Consider the following 11,350-nt stretch of genomic DNA (forward strand, 5'->3'; position numbering starts at 1 on the left):
CTGGGAAATGGCCGCTGATTTGATGGAAGGTTCGAGGGGGCGGAGCGAAGAGGGGTGAGCGAAGAAACGGAGGAGGAGAGGCCAGAGAGACATGGAAGGGCCGAGACCCGCCCAGATGGCAGCCTTGGAAGTGAGTTTCTTTGGAAGCGAGCTTTAAAGGCACCATAACCGCTTTGGGGAGTTGTGATAGTCTCGCTTCAGATAAAATGCAAAAAGAAACTGTTAGCTTCGGGAGCTGTTCTAAGTCCAGCCTTGGAGACTTGAGTGCGATGCCAGTAACACCTGCAGTGTGCGTGTGTGTGTGTGATTAATTTGCGTCACACGATGGGCAGAATTAGAGGAGGAGCGTGTAGACCCAACTTTTTCCACACAGCTTTCCATGCCGTCGGGGATCTTCGAGTAACCAGCACAATCAACTCATTAATAAGACGAGAGTGTTATTATTAAGCATGTACTGATTGCTCAACCGCAACCGGCTCTCATCCAACTAGAGACTAGAACCTAAGTAACACATGACAAGATGATATCGTAGCCTAAAATGTAGGTTAAAGATTAGAACTTCTCTCCCTTAAGAAGTGGCACTACATAAAGAAAACTAAATGGACTCACATTTGTTAACCTTTCCTTGAAACAAGCACCCCCTCGTGCACAGGAAGACCCGGTGATCTTAGTATGCTTTAGTGGAATCTGGGAGTATAAATAGCACGGGCGACGAACTAACGCTTCTCGGCTCCTTGGAAACGAGTTCATTTATAACGATTAAAACTCGTTATAAATGTACCCTGCGGAATCCACCTTTGTTTCAACAATCTGTTCTACGCAGCCATCCTCTATTTACCCATTTTCCCGGTTTCTTCCATGCTCTTTCGTGGATACTATTGGTAGGTAAGATCCCTTGCCCTTCTCCACAGCATAGTAATGTTGGGGGGGGGGGGGTCCACCCTGAAACATCATCACTTTTAATGTTGTTTAGACTAGAGAGCCCAGATTCTCCTTTTAAATCCACCTTAAAGGGAGAATCTGGGCTCTCTAGTTTAAACAACATTGAAAGTGATGCTGTTTCAGGGTGGATTCCCCCCACCCCACCCCCCAAACAGCATCACTAACAATATTGCTTAGACCAGATTCTCCTTTTAAATCCACCTTAAAGCGAGATTCTGGGCTCCCTCGTTTAAACAACATTGAAAATGATGCTGTTTCAGGATAGATCCCTCCCCACCCTCCCCAACCCGCATCACTTTCAATGTTGGTTGTTGTGGGTTTTCCGGGCTGCGTGACCGTGGTCTGGTAGATCTTGTTTCTAACATTTCACCTGCATCTATGGCTGGTATCTTCAGAGGTGTATCACAGAGAGAAGTCTGTTATACACTGTGTCCAGACTTCTCTTATAGCAGACTTCTCTCTGTGATACACCTCTGAAGATACCAGCCACAGATGCAGGTGAAATGTTAGGAACAAGATCTACCACACAGCCCGGAAAACCCACAACAACCAGTCGAATCCGGCTGTGAAGACCTTCGACAATACTTTCAATGTTTTTTAATCTAGGGAGCCCAGATTCTCCCTTTAAATCCACTCCGAAGGGGGTGGATTTAAAGGGAGACTCTGGGGAAAATTTGAGGGTCAGGGGACCCTCACTAGTCTCCTGTCAGGGGAGCAATGCTTAAGTTAGCAGTACCAAAATTTCAGGCTATCTTCAGGAGACTCTCCTCATAATACCAACCAGGTTTGGTGAAGTTTGATTCAGGGAGTCCAAAGTTATGGACCCTCAAAAGATAGCCCCATCTACTATTAGCTCCCATTGGAAACAATGGGGGCACCTCCTTTGGGAGTCCATAACCTTTGACCCCCTGAACAAAAATTCACCAAACCTGGCTGGTATCATCAGGAGTGTCACGGGAGGATATCCTGAAATGTTGGTGCCGCTAGCCTAAAAACTGTGCCCCCTGCTGGCATAAAGTGAAAAGACAATAAAAATAGCTACACCCCTGATGGCTCCCCCTTGTTGCATGCTTCTGCCTGTTTTGCAGGTGGAGCCTAATAGGTCAAAGGGCATGGAACTAGAACACTGTGGCAGTAAAAAGGGGGGAGGGGGCACAACTTCTGTGCAGAATCCAAAGTTGAGTTTTTACCTCACTCTAGAAAGTTCAGGGCAGCATGCTTAGTTGTCATCTCTCATTTTATTCTCACAGCCGCTTTGTGATTGGTGGAAAGAGAGAGGAACTGGATATGGTTATGAAGCAGACTTCATGCCTGAAATGAGGTTTTCTCTCCAGGTTCTTTGCTCACCTCTCTAACCGCTAAATCACACTGACTGCCAAATACTTTAGATCAGTGGTTCCCAAACTTTTTAAGGCTGCCATCTCCTTGACTCCCAGGCCACATCTCCAGTACCTCCCCCCAACACACACACACACACACACACGCACGCACACACACACACACACACACACACACACACACAAATGAATACACACCTCTTTCTTAGTTTTGGTCTACCACAAATTCAAAACAATTTCTAACACTATAAACACACCTATGTATTTCACAAATTAAACATGACCTAGGCCAATTCCACACAGTAAAAATATATCGGGTTGACAAAGGAAAATGTCCCAGTTTGGGCAAAAACTTTGCCGTCCCTAAAGTGGGATTGTCTCGCAATATTTCTCTTACCCTGGGTTTTTTAAAAAATGCTAAAATCGCAATCTTTTTCAAAAATCCCGCATTGAACCCACTTCTGTGGGAACACCACAGGTGTCCAACTGCTTTATTTTTCCTGCTCTGCTTCCTGTTCTTCCCACGTTATGTCAAGTCAGTTTAGTTTCTGCTGAGCTGCTGACCGGCATGGCAGCCAGCCCTTTCTGAAATGTTCCCCAAACATTTTTTCTGCCCATGCCAGTGACTAAGTGCCATTTCACCCAAGTGTGCACAGCAGTGAATTCACAACAACGTTTCAATGCTTCAGCCAAGCAGATCTAGCCGGCAATGCTGCTTCCACTATGCCCTTTGTGGACTGCCTTGCCTACAAGTCCTGGCGGCCTTTGACTGCTCTTCCAGGACCCCAGCAAGCAATCCCATACAGGAAAGCATGAGCGCTCACCCCATTCCTGCTTGCTCTTACCGAGCACCACTTGCTAGGCGAGCCACAGCCCAGTAAGGTCCTGCGAGTGGGGGAAGAACCTGCCTGGCAGGATGCACTCAAGCAACTCACAGTGCCTTGACACATGTGACAGCCCCAAAGACCAATTTGCCCGAAACACCCAATAGCCCTCCTTAAAAGAGATTTAAAATGAGAATCTGGAGAATCGGGGGTCCCCTAGTTTGAACAACATTGAAAGTGATTCTGGAATCCACCCCCCAAACAGCATCACTTTCAATGGTGTTTAAACTAGGGAACCCAGATTCTCCTTTTAAATCCACCATAAAGGGAGAATCTGGGTTCCCCAGTTAAAACAACATTAAAAGCGATGCTGTTTGGGGGTGGATTCTCCCCCACCCTGAAACAGCATCACTTTCAATGCTTAAGCTGGGGAACTCAGAGTCTCCCTTTAAATCCATGTCGAAGGGGGTGGATTTAAAAGGAGAATCTGGGGAAATTGGGGAGGGGGTGCCTGCTGTCGGGTGTATACCTTGCATTCACTTAAAACGTTCCTGCACATTCTCGCAGAGACGTGGATCCGTTCCCGCATAGGGTCATTCTGCGCATGCTCACGGAGACGTGGATCTGTCCTTTTGAAAATAAAAAAAATTCCCACCCCAGCACAACGCAGCAGCCAATCAGGAGAGCCCCTGAGTGGATCATGCGTTTGATCCGCCGACAGTGGGGACTTGTAGAGGAAGAGCTAACTACTCTTCCTTGTATGTGGGTTAGGATTTTGAGCAGACACACGACTCAGAGAAGAAAAAGTACTTTAAAACATATTTCAAAGTTTTTTGACTCTGTAGTCAGTCAACAAACTATATAATTCTATAATACTGGCATAACGTATAAATGATTAAACATTTAAGAGCCAGCAACATAAAATTAGAACATAAAACACGTCTATAATAGTATAGCCATTAATTCAAAAAGCAAACAGGAAAATTGCACTCAAAATGCTCTGATAAGGCTTTGTAGCATGATCCTAGCTTCTGCAGGTACAGGAGGGAAAAAGGGTCACTGATGCAATATTGAAATGTTAGTTATAAAGATATTGCAAGTCAGGTGCCTTTAGCAGGCCAATCAAACATTATTACTACTTAACAAAACAGTTGGTATGATTCATTATCCTTATCAGGTGTTAGGAATGCTTATTGAAGTTTCAGTAGTTAGAAAACTTCACACAGCAGGGCTGTGACCTTCAGCCAACCGCTACTTGATCTCAAAGCGAGAAAGCTGGGTAGGAAAACCAAAGATGAGCAATTGTTTTGAGAGCTATATCACAAAAACTTACAGACCATTTACAACTAAAATTGCTTCAGTTAAGCTATTACAAGCACTTTCTCCACAGGACTCCTGCGTGCCTGCTGCATTTCTGGGGAGAAGGGGGCACAGGCTGCAGTGGGGACCATGGAACCGTGTTCAAAAGGTCCCGAATCTTCCCAAACTGGTTCATCTCTAGTTTTGTTTTTCAAGTAGGGAATTGACCTAGGAATGGGCCTTGTGAATTGATCCTCTATCCTCACAGTAATTGGAAGCTGCCAGGATCCTGAACTTCACTAGGTATGTCCATTGTAAAAATATTATTCTAAGGTCACCCCACATATAAACACACACATGCACACTCCCGAACAAGTCTGTCTGCCCCAATCCAAATGGAATGCATACCACATGAAACACCTTAAACCAAAGCAAAAGTAGGGTATAAATGTTTCAATTAATTAATTAATATAGGAACTCTTAAGTTATACCAAGACAATTCCATTGTTGTTATAGCTACTAGATATCCTGAACCATTAAAGGGGACTTTATACAGATTGCTTGCAAGCTAGGGGAGCTGTCTCATAGCTTGATGCTTCCATTAATATATATCATGTGCACCCCCAAAATCTACTGGCTGACATAAATCAAATATATGGGATAAAGCACCCCTGAAATTTCTTGTCTTTAAGATGCCAGAAGTACGGGAACAACATCCCAAGAACATTTGGCCTCAAGATGTCAGATGTGAGGGGAAATGGCAAATGCATCTCTTTTCACAATAAAGAATGGCTATTTGATCAAAGCACTGAATTGATAAAAGACACTGCATGCTGGGAACAGCCTAACATCCTAGATAGAACAGGAATGCACAGATCAAAACCTGTTTTGAATTGTCAAAGTTCTCACGCTTTCTCAGCCATAAACCAAGATTCAGGATTTCCAGGTAAATAATCAAACTATTGAAATTTTCTCTACAAAAATAGTTCCTGGATGATATAATCCTAAATCAAAGAAGGACCTTTTAGCCATCTATCAGACACTGTCCGCACATCTGTGTCACTCTGAACATCTTTTCCGGGTGTACCTTTCATGTATATTATATTGCCTCCTTTTTGATAGGTTGGTGACATTTTATCAAAGTCCAGATAATAAATTTGCACAAATAGAGTCTCACATCCAAAATCTCACCCATCAGAACACCCAAGCCGCCATGCTCCAAAGTCCTGATCCAATGCTAAAGCAGATCCTAATCCTACACCAAAATGAGTCAACAGCAACATTTTCCTATAGGCTCTGACTGAGGTACATTCAGGTTCATGAGAAGAACTTCCTGAGCCCTGAATACTTTGAAAGTGGTTCCCCTCCACAGCCAATCACCATAAATGATACACCACTGGACAGAGGCATAATATGATTTCTTCTCTGTCATTTTGCCTTCCCAAACTTAACATTAAATGTCCTTTTCTTGTTAATCATCTCCTGGCTTTTCCAGTTCCTGTTACAGACTGATGTGCCTTACTGGTACCATCCCTTCCCTGTTATATCCTGGTTAAGGGACTCCCCTCTCTCCTTATCCTGAATTCCATTCCCACCTCACCCTCTGTTTCCTTTATCAGGCAACACCTTACCTCATCTGTCTCTGGGTTGGTTTGCTTCAAACTCATTGAACAGGAGGTACAATATGAGGATTAACGGTTAAATTTAATTGGGTATTTAACTTAAAAGGAGACTATATATATTAGATCTGGGCAAAATGACTGGTTTTATTGTTTTCCATGTTAGAACCACTTACTGTCTTAATTTCCCAAACAGATCCTTCATTTCTAATCTGTACCTTGTCAAGAAAATAAAATTACCAGCTGGTTAAATGCCTGGTGTCCCTTCCATCTTTTTTTTTTTGTCTGAGTTGACCTGAGTTAAAAGTGGAAATGTGTACATCTGAGTTGATGATTCTCAGTTTGCTCTTGTCTTGAGTTTTGACTGGAGATGCTCTAATGTGACAGGATTAGAATAAGGACTCATTTGGGTTACCTCCACTGAATTCTTGGAAAGTTCATGGGATAAGATCAGTTTCTGTTGCAAATCTTAAGGGTGTCTTTTCAACAATGAGGAGGAGAACAGCCCAATCATCTTGCAAGCTTTCTGCCATGCCAAGTGTGAAGCTAGAATTAACAGAATCCAAAAAACAACAGAGAATCCTGAGTATATTTGCAAGTTGGATAGTCTATTCATGGTAAAATCATAAGCTGCCATTCCTCCCCCTTCCCATTTTATAAGATATATATAATTTTAATATCTAAGGCCAGTGTACGAACATTATACCTGTAGCTAAGCCATAATCAAACTTGTTTACGTCTAGTTGATTCCAGTGTTAGCATCTGAATTTACCAAACTCTCCCACTGAAAACAATGGAACGATGGCTGGACTGTTTTTCAGGTTACTGTGGGATCCCTTGAGAAATTAACAGAGGGAGAGGCTAAACAATTAAGTGCCCCCCCCCACACACACACACACACTGATTTTTAGACTGGATTATTTCAGATGGAAACTAGGTCAGTCTACAGTTAAACTACAGTTTTCTGCATTCCTGAAGTCCAAATACACACAAAAATTTGTCTTGTCTGTGGGTTATCATTTTGTTACCATGATGACAACACAGGACCATCAGGCTGGCTTCTAGAAGGGATTCCGACAATTCAGAATGAAAGATCCTAACGGCATGGTTTCAACATCTCTTTCATTCATGAAGAAATAAACATCCCTGAAAACATGCTCATCTTTGAAGTCATCATTTTGTATCTCATTGCACATTTGACAAGTTTGATCTCACACTGATCTCAAACATTTTAATGTGGTTTGTGAGTCCACTAGATGTCAGTATAACAAAAGTAATAAGTTCTGTGCAGCTATCACATTCTTCCCACCTTGCTCCCTCTGTTTTCTCAGTCAGTCACTCTTTCTCCCACCTGCTACGCCTTTTCTTAGTCTATCTTCCATTCCTGTCACTTTCTCTTTCTCTCCACCCCACCCCTATCACTCTCTTTTTCTGGCTCCATCACCCTCCCAACTTCCCACCTGCTTCCTTGCCCCCTCCCACCGCAGCAGTGATGGCAGTAGCTTGCCTAGAATCACAGCAGATCTCCCAACTACAGTTTCCCCTAAGGCTGCCAGCTCAAGCTTGGGAAACTCCTGGAGATTTGTGGACAGAGCCTTGGAAGGATAAGATTTGGGGAAGGAAGTGACCTCAGGAAAGTATAATGCCATAGACTACACACTTCAAAGCAATCATTTTCTTCCGGGGAACTGATTCCTGTCATTTAGTCCTGCCAGTTCTTCCCCAACAATGGATTTACTTCAGTTAGACTTCCATTTACATAGGTAATAAGATTTCCCAATTTCATTTGTTGGAGCTAAGCCTAGCAGGTAGAACATACAGACTACTCATCTCTTTTTTAATATATGATATATACACAATATGTTTACACTTTAAATAGAGATGGTTAGATATCCTGGTCCATATACCTGTAAACATTAGGAATCACCTAGCCACAAAGAGATCTGAGTCAAGTCTCTATTGAACAATTGATGTCTAAAGCCTTTTAATAATTTTAAAAAGTACTGTTGTCTAAATTACTTAAGGATTTCTCATTCCTGTACATCTTCTATATTAAGAACATGAGCAGAATGTAGTGAAGCATTACTTCTCCAATTCAAACAGTTCAATTGGAGAGGTATATGGAATTTTAAATTTTCCTTCTTTAGAAGGGTTTGCAAGTTGGTCAATGTGAAAAAAATAAACAATTAAAATACAGTTAAAATATAAAATTCGATTAAAAACACCCTGAGGTCAAAGAAGGACATCTCTTCCAGCATCTCAAGCTCCATGTTATTTTCATACACCCAAATTTCTACTCTCTTTACCTGTGCTAAAGGAGGACAGGGCGATTGCAGAATGAATTCTTTGCATGTGTCTTCACCCAAGAGGAGGTAAGGAAAATTCCTGCACCTGAACCAAGCTTCTTAGGAGGCGAATCTGAGGAACTAGAGAAGATACTGGTAGACAAGGAAGAAGTTCTGGCAGCCATTGATAAACTAAATGCTACCAAATCCCCTGGCCCAGATTACATTCATTTAAGAGTTCTTAAAGAGCTCAAGCATCAAATTGCTGATCTTCTCACTTTAATATGCAACTTATCCCTGAAATCAGGCTCCACTGGAAGATGGCCAATGTCACACCAATCTTTAAGAAAGGATCTAGGGGGGACCCAGGAAATTACAGGCCAGTCAGTTTGACATCTGTTCCTGGTAAATTAGTAGAATCTATCATTAAAGATAAAATTATAAAACATGTAGAAAAGCAAGACCTGCTGAGGAAGAGTCAGCATGGCTTTTGCAGAGGCAAGTCCTGTCTTACAAACTTAATAGAGTTCTTTGAGGGTGTAAACAGGCATGTGGATAAGGGGGAACCAGTGGACATTGTCTACGTGGATTTCCAAAAGGCTTTTGACAAAGTTCCTCACCAGAGACTATTGAGAAAACTCAGCAATCAAGGAATAAGAGGGGAAGTCCTCCTATGGATTCAAACTGGTAGAGAAACAGGAAGCAAAGGGTGGGTGTAAATGGGAAGTTCTCACAATGGAGAGATGTTGGGAGTGGTGTCCCCCAAGGATCCATTTTGGGACCAGTGCTCTTTAACCTATTCATAAATGACCTGGAAGTAGGGGTAGGTAGCATGGTGGCCAAGTTTGCAGATGATACCAAATTATGTAGGCTCCACAAAATTATGTAGGCTCCACAAAATTATGTAGGCTCCGCAAAAGATAGTGAAAAGCTCCAAGCGGACCTTTGTAAATTAGGTGAGTGGGCTAAGAAATGGCAAATGCAGTTCAATTTGCAGAAGGTAAAGTGATGCACATAGGGGCAAAAAAATCCAAACTTCACAATACACGCTACAGGGGTCAGTGCTATCAGTCACAGACCAGGAAAGGGATTTGGGCGTCTTAGTTGATAGTTCCATGGGAATGTCAACTCAATGCATGGCAGCTGTGAAAAAGGCAAACTCTATGCTGGGGATGATTAGGAAAGGAATTGATAATAAAACTGCAAAGATTGTCATACCCTTATGTAAAGCAGTGGTGTGACTGCACTTGGAGCACTGTGTTCAGTTCTGGTCACCACATCTCAAAAAGGATATTGAGGAGATAGAAAAAGTTCAGAGAAGGGCAACGAGGATGATTGAGAGATTGGAGCACCTTCCTTATGAGAAGAGGCTGCAATGTTTGGGACTCTTTAGTTTGGAGAGGAGACATCTGAGGAGGATATGATTGAAGTCTATAAAATTATGCATGGGGTAGAAAATGTTGACAGAGAGACATTTTTCTCTTTCTCACAATACTAAAACCAGGGGACATACATTGAAAATGCTGGGGGGAAGAATTAGGACTAATAAAAGGAAACACTTCTTCACACAACGTGTGATTGGTGTTTGGAATATGCTGCCACAGGAGGTGGTGATGGCCACTAACCTGGATAGCTTTAAAAGGGACTTGGACAGATTTATGGAGGAGAAGTCAATGTATGGCTACCAATCTTGATCCTCTTTGATATGAGATTCCAAATGCCTTAGCAGACCAGGTGCTAGGGAGCAGCAGCAGCAGAAGGCCATTGCGTTCACATCCTGATTGTGAGCTCCCAAAGGCCACTGTGAGTAGCAGAGTGCTGGACTAGATGGACTCTGGTCTGATCCAGCAGGCTCGTTCCTATGTAGCCTGAAAGTGATAATGCACAGGTCTAGCTATTCACATATTAAGTAAGTGAAAGTTTTGGGATTTTGTGTTTTACAAAAATGAAATTTAAGCAAAAGGAAGTAAAACTTGCTTCCTCTCATACTTTATCTCTCTGCATTTTACAATTGGAAGTGTTTAATGAGGGGCTGCAAGAAAGATGCTGAAATGACTCCAGTACAACATGGCCCTTGTTATTTCTTTTAAAAAACAGACTCCCCCTCCCCCAGTCTAAATTAGTATCACACTGGTGAAGAAAAGTGGAGGAAAAATTCAACCCCCAGTCTTCATCTGACTGAGGTGCCCTTGAACATTTTAAACTGGGGTCCTGTCATTTGCAGGGAGAATCTCTTGGGTGTGGGGTGGCTACAGGCCTTGAGAATTTCATTCCAATTAGATGGGGAAATAGAAGGTTAAAACTAGTCTTCTGCATTTACTTGTCTAAAATAAAAAATATTCTTACATTTTTCTGAAATTTGGATTATAGGGGTAGTATTGCTGACATGTACAGTCCCAGTAGGATAGGACACACACACACAGACACACAAACACACAGACACACACACACACACACACAATTATAGCTGGAAATATGCTTCCCATTAAATTGGCATAAATTTTAGCCCGATACAATGATGCTAAACATGAAAACAACATCACATAACTTGAAAAACAATATTAATGGCCTAAATGAGCTGAACCCATATCTGTAGCAGTAATCCCACAGCATACACTTAAGATGTACCTTACAGATCTTGGTGTCACATGAGTGATCTGTACAGTTTTCAGAAAGAAAAATCAGACACCATTTCTGAATATTCAATGATCCTATTGATTCTTTGTTTAAAAGTGCGTAAGAGGGGAAAGGTACGTATGTGTGCCAAGATTTTCCAGATTGGGTCCAGCGCTGTTTGAGGGCAGGAGGGAGGTACATCCAGGAGCAGGAAGCGGGATGTCACTTGTATAGACAGTTTTGGGGTTGGCGAAGCCATACTTAATAAGTCAAAGAGTTGAAGCATAGTTCTGCAATGAGAAAGGGGTAAATCCCTCTCCTTGTTCATCCCCACTCCAGGCTGACAACTGTTACAGATGTAGGAAGCCCCAAGTCAAATAAATAATAATAATAACCCCAACAGAGATCATTCGAGGAATTTACAAGAA

This window comes from Sphaerodactylus townsendi, linkage group LG05 (assembly GCF_021028975.2).
Source record: "Sphaerodactylus townsendi isolate TG3544 linkage group LG05, MPM_Stown_v2.3, whole genome shotgun sequence".
NCBI lineage: Eukaryota > Metazoa > Chordata > Lepidosauria > Squamata > Sphaerodactylidae > Sphaerodactylus > Sphaerodactylus townsendi.